The following is an 11,678-nucleotide window of genomic DNA, read 5'->3' as shown; positions in this document are numbered from 1 at the left end:
TATTATGCGCCAGACAAATGGTAAGTAAAATTCAAGATGCATAAACACACTGTATCGAGTGAATTGATGAAATGAACCTGAAATGCTGATGAAGGCATGGAGAAATGACTTTAAAATGTCCAGGCAGAAATGACTGAAAAATGCTGTAGCATCAGGTAGAGCAGGATAAAATGTAGTTCAAATCATATGGTAAAAGGAGATGTCTTTTAAAAAACTTATGAGGTTGATGTGAGGTTTCTTCCAATGAGATCTGTTAAGTTAACATTCGTAGAGTTGAAATAAAATTCACGTTTCTGACTAAAAGCAGGACAGCAGGTTAAAATGGGATTGACTAAAACGGGAACGTTGCAAGTGCCACAAATAGGCTCATTATCTCCTTTCAAGAGGTACTGATATGTCAGTCTGCAATGACCAATTCGTAAGCGAGTGAGTAGTACATCCTCCTTTCGATTCCCTGTACTCCAAATTGGGTTTTAGCTGCCTTAAATTGTTCAGAGTTGGGCATTCGCAGAATTCTTACCACCTGAACAAGAACTTTGTTCTAATGTAATTCCGTATGCCTGTAAAAGGGACATCTTTTTCTGAGGTAATATCAGCAGATTTTGCTGCAATATTGGCGAGTACATTGCCTTTGATGCCAGCGTCTCCAGGCACCCAGCAGTATGCAATATAATAACCTGCGTTTCTCAAACGGAGGTGTGGCTTTAAAATTTCTAAGACCTTTGTATTTATTGATTCAAGAGCACTCAGAGAATCAGAGTAGATGATGCATTTTCTGCTATTCTGCCTAGAGATAAAGATCCATGTGGCAAGGAGCGTAAGATACGTACACTGCAATAACAAAGCATTATTGACATTCCACACTACTTTCCTGTCTTTGGCATCAACCTTGAGTACCTTACACTTGCGAATCCGATTTAGCTGAGTTCCACCCACAATTTTGATGAAGTGCAAACCCCCAGGGGGGAATGGAGGGTCTCCTACCCATTTCCACTTCCACCAAACCACACTAGGAAGCTCCACGGGCTCGTGTGCACACGATAGTTTTTGGCTCACCGTATACTTCGAGTTCCACCATACCGCACTACACATTTGCAAACATCCATGCCTTCTTCGGGATTCGAACCCGGGGCCTTCGTCACCGCAGTCAGCCACGCTAACCACTATACCGGTTTTGGCAGCGTATAGAACTTATCTCATTCATATTAAAAATTTCTTTTCCAGGTGTGTATAGAACTGCTTTCGTTCATATTGAAATATTTTTATATTTTCTCTTTTTCAGGCGTAGAACTCTTTGGATGCAGCCCGCTGTTGGAAACTCGGCAATCAGTTAATATGAAGTATTATGTCTGAAGATCCAGGAAAATATCTTTTTTGTACGTATTTTTGTTTCGATCTTCACTTTCTTTTAAAGTGTCATGATTTTATGTTACAAAAGTTCAGAGAAATGCTAATATAAATATTTCGTACTCTTCGGTTATCAGCACCAGATTCAGAAATGTATGAAATGAATATATGGATGTATGTGTTCGTATATGCATATGTATATGTGTGTACCTATGTATGAGTATGTGTACGTTATACATGCATACATACGGACATTTCCGAATCCGGTTGCGACAACAGAAGAGTATCAAGTACTTTTACTACGAATTAAAAGAAAATGGTGAGACAATTTTTTTTAACTTTCATTTTTCCTCTTTATTTATTAGCGTTACATTATTTTATACCGTTTTATTAATGAGCACTTTTGAATGTTAAATTTTGAAATAGGCTAATTATATTTAACAAAGCAACATTTTATAATTTAGAGCAAAGTTTTTAATTTATGGTTTTCGACTGAATCGAGTTTTTAAATATCACGAAAGTTATTTACTGTATTAAGCATTATTGACAGGCCCATCAGCGGCCATGTGTAACGTTAAAAACGGGCCAGTTCCTCTTAGAATGTCCTCCATGAAAGCATCGCTCCCTTTCGTATAGTGCCTTAGTGCGGAGCAGGTAAATTATAACAAAGCATTATTTTCCACACTGCTTTTCTTACTAGCGTTCTATTACATCTTAGGTATATCTATTAAGCAAACACAATTTTAAATTGTTTTTTGAACTTTGATTATAAATTAAATTACTAAGCAATTTTTTAATATCCTAAAGTAAGTAAGTTAGTTCTTCAAATAACTGCTGAAAAGAATTAGATTCTAGAATATTATAAATTGATGATGTCTGCCTTTCGGTTTAGTTTATTATGGCTAAGAGCACTAAGGGCCTAACTGGAGGGATGTCTTCGTGAACAGTTTCTAAGGGAAACTGCCTCGTATACATGTTACAAATGAAGAAAACCACGAAAACGCCCATGCAAATGCGCGTAATTCTTTTAGTTTCATAAATATATCGCTATCTATGAATGTTTTATTTTGTCCTTTGAGAATAGAAATAATTAACAGAAAAGGATTTTATTGATTTTATTTAAACTGTGCCATTTCTAAGCCCTGTAATTTGGTCTCTACAATCGAAGAATTCTTTTAATGAAGAGAGAGTTTTTGATATATTATTTTGACATTGTTTTCTTTTGATACAACTAACTTTAGTATAGTGCCATTCTGTAGTAAAATTACTACAAATCGTTTCTGGATAAGGTGACCGCATTACAACCTAACCATAATAAAGTGTTTTTTTTTTCATCGCATAAGTTATTTCTCCCGCTTCTCTAGCGAGCCTTCGTGGTGTAACGGTAGCACGCTGAGCCGGTATTCCAGAGGTTCGTGGTTCGATCCCCGGCGAAGACGGTTTGCTAATTTTTCATCTTGCCTGCTTCCAAAAAATCCTAATGTCTCTACAATCGAAGAATTTATTTTAAGTGAAACGCGTCATCATGTCGTTTTTTGCTAAAGGGCGTAAACAAGATATGTGTGTTTTAGCAAAAATGACAATAGTTAATATTAAAGATGCCATTTTAACGAGTAAGGGATATAATGAAGAGTTCACTAAAGATTTATTTTTTCGCGTTATTGAGGAACGAAAAGAAATAGAGGAACGTGAATTTAACGAAAGAAAACAGCGTGAGGAACGCGAGCAAGTTCACCTGGATTCGAACCTAGGTCGGAATGACCAATGTTCAGCGACTTTACCGCTCGATCGCTGTTGATGACGACTATTGAATTTGGTTCTAGAACTTAAAAGAAATGTAAAATTTCTCCCAGGAATTAAAAATCCGGTAAATTCTTGTTCAGAAAGTTTTCCCGACTTTGTACTTCATAAAATTATGCAAATGATTTAGTTTCGTGTATGTTTAAATAAACCTGAGTTGAAAAATCATCAAGTATGATAAAAATCACAAGAAAACTCATGCAAGTAAGCAACCCTACCTTGAAGATGGCCTTCTTAAGCTCAACTATTTAGTTTTCATTGAGGTATTTCCTCTTTGGTTCACATAGCACATATTTTACTAATGGCATAAATCACTTACGACACAAAAAAAAATTAAAGCAATAAAATTCCCTTCATTAAATGCAACCTAATACGGAAAATTTCTTTAACCCGTCAGCACACGCGCTGGGGAAAAATCCACCACCCACGTAGTCTTTTCTTAGAAAATAAGAGAAGGTCGTACGTGAACTTTCTAGTACTTTATGTACCTTTCAAGATCAAGGTTAGGAAGTGGTCGTCCAAAGGAATTTTTCCCGTGTCCATGGGATTTTTGTGTTTTCGGGTAAGGCATGTGCAACGGGATTGTAGATACCCCGCGCGTGTACTAACGTTTCACTTCCAGGGAGACATTCATTGAGATGCGTGCGTACGAACGAGAACAGCAACGACTGCGGGTTCTTCTCGCTAGTGTTGAAACTGATAGCGAAATCGAAAATTCCGATTCTGAGTGCGATAATATTTCTGAAAGTACTCACGAAACTGTTTCTGATCAGTGATATGATGATCCCCATGATCTTCTTTGACATCATATAATTTTTATGTTTGAATAGATGGAACAATTTGAAGTAAAAAATTACCCTCGAAAAACGTTCGGACACGGCTGCACAGTATAGTGTCAAGAAAAGCTTTAGAAATTTGAAACATCCAACTGAGTGTTTATTGCAAATTATTGATGAATAAATAATGGAAGATTTGGTAAAATCAACAAACATTTACATTTCATCAATAAGAAACAAATTCTCTAGAGAACGTGATGCACAAGAGACAAACGTAGATGAATTAAAGGTGTTGTTTTTCCTATTATATTACGCTGGAGTGCTGAGAGCAGCACTCCAGCGTTTGCAAAAATATGTACTTGTTTGCAAAAATATGTTATCACACTATGCGAGGATTGTTCAATGTGAGGAGATTATTTGAATAATAAACTCAGGTAAGAGGGGGTGGGCGGAAAAACTATGTGTTATTTATATTTTTTAATATTCTTATTTATAATCTATTCTTTGATATGAATAATTGTATGACATTATATTCAGTTTTAAGGAAAAAAAGCTAGTAAGAATGCAGCCTTTTCATATTCCTCTAGTACTTTATCAAACCACTCTTTATAATAAACACTTATGTTTAAAAAATATGTATATATGAAAACGGATTTTTCTAATATAAAAAATCATATATATATCTTATACTCGTATAAGTTAGTAATTTTGCATAAATTTCGATTTTTATGGCATACTTTAGGTAACCAGTATGGAAATGTTTGTATAACTTAAAGTAAGATTATCTCGAATTAAAACTGGAAAAAAGGTTTAACAGAATTCAAAAAGCTATTAGTCATTTATCCATTCATTGAAAACAAAGAAAATGCTTTTATTTACACGTTGGGGGGTGTGAACTCCGAAAAACAAACACTGGGGTAAAATTTGTTCCGCTCGGGTACTAACGTAGCGCAGTGATGCGCGTGTGCTGAAGGGTTAAGAGGTCACCGTGTATAATGTACATGTGACGTACTAGTGTACACCGTAACGTGCACTTCCCTTATCATCCACTTGTGTTGTTGTTGATTTTGTTATTTATGCTCGTTTATCTGATAATAACAACAGCTCAAGCCCATCAAATTCCTCGTGGCAAGGAGCGCAAGATAGGCTTGTCGTTGGCAACAGCCTTGAGCATCCTGCAAGTGAAATTTTGATGGAGAGCACCCCGAGGGGGGACGGATCCGAGGGTGTTCTATCCCTCTCCCCTTTCACCAAACCACACGACATGTCGTACCGACACTATATATTTACAATCATCCATGCCTTCTCCGGGATTTGAACCCGGGCCCTTCGTCACGGCAGTCAGCGACGCTAACCACTATACCGGCTGGGCCGCATCGTGTACTTTTAATAAGACCTAATAGCTATACTTGCCAGACGCCCCGGCTTGACACGGTCAGTTCTGGTTTTCAGACAAAATCCCGGTGTCCCGGTCGGTTTACTTCACGTCCCGGTAAAAATTAAATTTCATTTTAGAGATGACCAAGAAAGTCTAAAAATAATTAATTATGAAGGATTATTTAGGATAATTACTTTGCCATTTATTTCTCTACTGTATCAAAAGTGAAAAACCATAGAAGATGAATGGTCTACTAATAAATATCACTTCTATAGTGAAGACTACAGAAGAGTGATTGTCTCGTTATTATGCTCGATGCGAGAAGCTCTCCGGGCGAGTCCAATATTGGTCACTAAATCAACATTCGGCGAGTAGTCCAATACTGGGCGAGTCCAATACTGGTCACTAAGGCAACGTTGGGCGAGTCCAATACTGGGCGAGTCCAATATTGGTCACTAAGGCAACGTTGGGCGAGTCTAATATTGGGCACACCGTAGCTAAAGCGCCAGAGGAGATTTCCTTCCAAACTACAGCGCTTCGTGTGCAATAACATTGGACTCGCCCATTGGACTCGCCCATTGGACTCACCACTAGCCGCTTGCGATAGAGACAAAGAATAAAGGGATTCCCAATTCAAATTCTTGATAGAGATCAGGTACTTCACTCAGTTGTCAGTTCCTGTCAGCGGTGCCTGTTGTGTTAGAGAACTAGCGCTGTTTTATTTACGTTTTAAGTTTATATGTTCTCTATTAAAATGCCAAAACGGTCGTGTAAATTCACTGAGGATTTACAGAATGAATTCCCTTTTTTTTGAAGAAGGTGTATTGCACGGGCACTGGTAATCAAGATCAAGACCACAGAGCTAAATGTTCACATTGCAATTCTGAGTTTTCGTTTGCCCACGGTGATCGACCCGATATAAAAGACCATTTTCAGTCGAGTAAACACAAAAGAGTTAAGCATGTGCTGATAGCTCATCAAACCTGACCAGTTTTTATTTTTAAGACTGCGAGTTCTAATGACAAAAACTTAGCAGAGAAATAGGCGACCATTGCTTACCACACAGCAAACCATAGCCTAAGATTTAATTCGAATTCTTGTCCATCAAAACTAATTTCTAAGTTTTTTTAACCTAAAATATCACTCGGAAAAACTAACTGTGAGGCAATAGTTTTAAATGTCATCAAGTCTTTTAACTCAAGATACAGTACCGTGAACTCATTCAACACGGGAATACTCGGTTTCTCTCAGTGATGTCCGCTCTTGAAAGAATTTTACAGATTTTTGAAGGTTTGAAAGCGTTTTCTTAAGACCAAGAAATGTGCCCATGAGCAATAAAAAAACTTGTTTACTGCTTTAACGGGCGAGCTCTACTTGTGGTTTGTCCACGGACAGATTGCACTGTTTAACAAGGCCATCCTGTTAATGGAAAAAGATAACACTACAGCGTTTGAGATTGCTGAAGCTCTCAAAAGAAATCTGATTCAACGACCCGCCCCCAATGGCTGACCCCTCAGCCGGCTTCGGCTTGACCAGAAATAAGAGTCATTTTATTATAGAGGCAACTAATAGGTGTACCACCTTTGCCTCCTATGAAGGGACGCATAATTACAACCGTACCTTCTCCTGGATTCGAACCCGGGCCCTTTAGTATCGCAGTCAGCTCCACTAACCACTATACTGTCTGGGCGCCATAGGGCGAAATTAGAGTCAATAAAATGCGTTCTTGTGTTTTCAGCTGTGGTGTTATTGGAAGTTATTCTTTCATGATGGGGTACCCAAACGTTTTTAAAATTCAGAAAAATGTGAAGGCATTCCTTATTCTATTGTTGATGCCACTGTAAGTTTTGATGCCAGAATGGCTGCATTATCTTTTTAATATTAGTATTTTTCTTCTTACAGAATTTCTCCATATGAAACTTGTTGTTCAAAGAGGAAGCTGGCTGCAGAACTCAACGGCCTCGGACTTGCTGAAAAAGCAATTTGCCAGGAACTCATACACCCTGGGAAAAATGCATAATCCTGACTACGGAGTGTTCAGAGATCGTGCGAGCTTCGCTGTTTGGATTTGTTTTCCATTGTGTTGTGTTTATGTTATTAGTAGTTTGAGATGGTAACTACTGGTTGCGCTGTGCCATACTGAGAAGAGCTGTATGAGTATTTTTGCGAAAAGCTCTAGATCTGTAAAGTATTTCTTTTGTGAAAATAAATTTTAGCAAGCTCTCATTGTTTCTGTGTGAAGTCAATCTGTTACGAACACGTATGCACGCAGCAACATTATTTAATTAATTATTCCAGATGATCAGATGTTACAAAACCATGGAAAAAGTTAAAATTTCATGTTTGCAACGTAGGAAAAGTGATAAAATAAGTAAAAATCAACTTTTACGAGTGATTCTGTTAAAAACAATTAAGCGTTAATTTCGTTTGACGTTTGAATTTAACCTTGAATGACCTTCAGTATGACCGATTTGACCTTTAAATGACTTTCAATAACCTTCAAAAGGAAATTTTTGCTAGAAACCACCAAGATTAAATTCCACTATGTGCGTTATTTCACCTATATGACCTTGACTGACCTTATATTCGATTTATTTAACCTTCAAATGACTTTTAAAAGTCTTAAAAGTACGGAAACGTGCTCAGTGACCTTGAAAATCCGTTATTCAACCTTGAAGGGCTATTCTTGAGGGTGAATTTTGTTCACCTGAGTTTAGTTTGAGCTACTTAACCTTGAATGACCTTCAAGTTGACCGATTCGACCTTCAAATGACTTTCAAAAGTTCTTCAACATACAAACTTAATAGAATCTGATGGTAAATGACCTTGAAAGGTCCGTTATTTAACCTTGAAGGGCTATTCTTGAGGGTGAATTTTGTTCACCTGAGTTTAGTTTGAGCTACTTAACCTTGAATGACCTTCACGTTGACTGATTCGACCTTCAAAAGTTCTTCAACATACAAACTTAATAGAATCTGATGGTAAATGACCTTGAAAATCCGTTATTCAACCTTCAAAATGATTTTCTGCTAAAAATCACTAAGCTTCAATTTCAATAAGGGTGTCAGTTGAGTTATTTAACCTTGAATGCCCTTCAAGTTTACCGATTCGACCTTCAAATGACTTTCAAAAGTTCTTGAACATACAAACATAATAGAATCTGATGCTAAATGACCTTGAAAATCCGTTATTCAACCTTGAAAATGATTTTCTGCTAAAAATCACTAAGCTTCAATTTCATTAAGGGTGTCAGTTGAGTTATTTAACTTTGAATGACTTTGTATTCGCTTTATTTAACCTTGAAATGACTTTGAAAATTTTCAAATTTCAAGACGTGAGGATGAGTGACCTTAGAAATCATTTCAAAAGAGCTTTTCTATTAGAAAACTAAATTTCATTAATTAAATTCATGTTATTTAAACTATTTAACCTTCAATGATTTCACATTCGAGTTATTTGACCCTGATATGACTTTCAAAAGTTTCAAGTGCGAGCGTTATGATTTCCGAAGCCCACCAGCGACTGATTAAACACTGGTAGTTCGGTCTGGGGTTCGAGTCCCGGCGAACGGGCTGGCTGCATGGTTTTTCCCATATGTAACATGAATACGAGCTAGTTTCATATGTAACATGAATACGAACTAGTTTACCTTAAAAGACCACCATGAGGCATCCCTCCTTTTCCGTGTACTGTCTTCCGTGAGATTTTCTACAAGTGATTGCTCATGTATAAAGTCATACCACTCATAGTCGTATCACTTATATACCACTCCTAGAGTTAGTAAATAATATGAGTGATAAGATTTGAAAAAGGAATTAAATATTTTAAGTGTCTTTTGTAGCCTAGCAATTGGCAAAAGGCAAGCTGCTGAACGAGGCCCGATAGCACAGTGGCTAGCGCATCGTGCAGCTCCGGAGTTCGATCCCCAGGCTGGACAAGGTTGACTCAGCCTTTCAACTTGAGGGAATCATCTCTTGAGTGAGTCAATAAAATGAATACGAAGTTCGCCTGGATACTAGCAGTTTTGCTGAACTCTAGTAGTTCAAAGCAGTATTTCTTCGTAAGTGGATGATCGTGAGCGATTTACGAAAATCCTCTTTCCCTCAGTCTAATCTCTTCTCTTTATCTGAAGGTGAATTACGTAATTTATAAATCAAATTTCCTGTAGTTGTAGGGAAGTGTGGGTGCGTGCGTGCGTCTCTTTTAAATAATCATGCCAGATGAACAGGAAGAAATTTTCAGTTTATTGAAGCTTATAATACACAGTAAATATACACAGTAAATTAATAGCTGTAAATAGCTCCTCGGATACTAAGCGATTTCTGCTGAGCACACAAAAAGTAAATTCGAAAACGCAATTAAAGTAAACTAAATTAAAGTAACGAAAAGTAAATTCTAAAAGTCTCTGAACTGCAACTCTCAGAGCTGATTAATAACAACCATTATACATAAGGTGTAGCACAGGTTAACAATTTAATGGCTGTCGGATTCAGAATTAAAAGATCTATCATTCTAAACAATAAATAAATATTTATATGCATAACATGAGACCACAAATGGATTTCCACACAAAATGAAACAACAAATATAAGTAATTAACGTGTTTTAGACCAAAAAATATACAATATTATAGCAATAAACAAAAACAACAAATTTAAATATTTAGAGGAATTTTGTTGCCACCATTATGAAACGTTTTCATACAAGCTGCTAGCGTTCTGTAGAAGTTCTGTATCGAACTTTACTCGTAATCCTCTATAGAATGATTCACAGATTTGAATTCTTTAGAGTCGAATCGAAAATCAGTTCCAAAATTTTATAAAATGGTATTCTATAGAAATTTGTAAAGTTTTCAATGACCAAATGAAATGATTTTCAAAATCAAATGATTATAATCAAAGTCAATTTTCAGTTTCGGATATACAATATAGAATATATAAAATTAAAAATAAAAACCGTTTTATTCATTAAGTGTTGAACCATTTTTTGAATGGAAATTCTTGCTCTTTCTTTCCTCTCTAGCTTACTGCTGTTTAGTCACATTTCAAGGTCACTTTAATGTGACCAAAGTGTACAGTACATTTATGTTTCACTTTGCGCAATTTTTTGTAAAGTACGTTTTGGTTCCAATGTCGAGCACAAATCATTATAGGCATCGACCACTACAAAGTCGGGAAACGCTGATCACTTTATTATGGAGGCACCTAAAAGTTGATGCACTGTGGCCTCCTGTGAAAAAACGGACAACTAATTATTCTTTGCCTTCTCCGGGATTCGAACCTGGAATCTTCGGTACGGCAGCCAGAGTCACTAACCACACTACCGTCTGGATGGCTTTTTTAAGTATTGCTTATATAATACAAAAATTAAATTTGTTAAAGCAAAAAAATCAATTTAAATCACAAGATTAAATTTATGCTCTTAATTATAAATTTTTAATCCCTGAAATTAAGGTTTCGTACACGAAGTTAAAATAATAAAAAAATGGTTTCAAACTCAAAACTTAGTTTTAATTTATTTAAAGTGTATTTTTATCTGAGTAGTTTTTGAAATGAAAACAATATAGGAAAAAAAATCACAACTGTTCGGCAAATTTCTAATCTCCCCTTCACGTCACATATCATTTTAAAATTTAGATTAGAAAATTCTATTCAAAAGCTAAAACTTAATTTATTTTTTGAAATCTCCAAAAACATATTCTCGATTTTATAATGTTTTAAATCTTCTACAGGATGTTTTATAGAAAATTAAAATAAGGATACCTATTTAGAGATATTTAAAAATATGATCAAATTTTCTATAAAGAGCATCTGATATTTCTGGTAGAAGTTAATCAACTATTAGTTGTTTTAATAAGCATTTTATAACAAGGGTGGCCGAACTTTATATTAGTAAGAGCCGCATTTGGAATTTAGGGAATTTGGACAGCCGCAATTATATATTCTGAAAAGCCACAAATCCATATTTATATAATTTTAAAAGTAGTGAAACATTTTTATTGACAATTTGCCTTCGGCATGTAATGATGTGTCGAACACAACACGAAGTTTTGTAGTGTCTTTGTTTTCTACTTTTACACCCTGATGCAGTAAAAAATATTTTTTTCAGTTCTTAAATTCCTCCAATTCTTTCACGATATCTTTTCGTAAATGTTGAACTATCACAGTTTTGTGAAGCTTGTGGGACTTCAGATTCTTCTCGAATCTGGATCACAGTGACTGAAATCATTTCCCTGCTACTTCAGAATTATGCCGTAATTCACCTGCATGCTAGTTGCATGGCAAGGAAGCCGTATATTTGTTATCTTCCAAACTGAATCGCCCAACCGGTCATACATATGGGCACAGCCCCAGCCCACCTAGCCGACGTAGTCGGCC

Source organism: Stegodyphus dumicola, chromosome 6 (assembly GCF_044657685.1).
Source record: "Stegodyphus dumicola isolate Sdum_Otavi_A_Nest chromosome 6, ASM4465768v1".
In the NCBI taxonomy this organism is placed as follows: Eukaryota; Metazoa; Arthropoda; class Arachnida; order Araneae; family Eresidae; genus Stegodyphus; species Stegodyphus dumicola.
The sequence above is the reverse complement of the archived record's forward strand: the minus strand, read 5'-3'. Positions refer to the sequence as shown.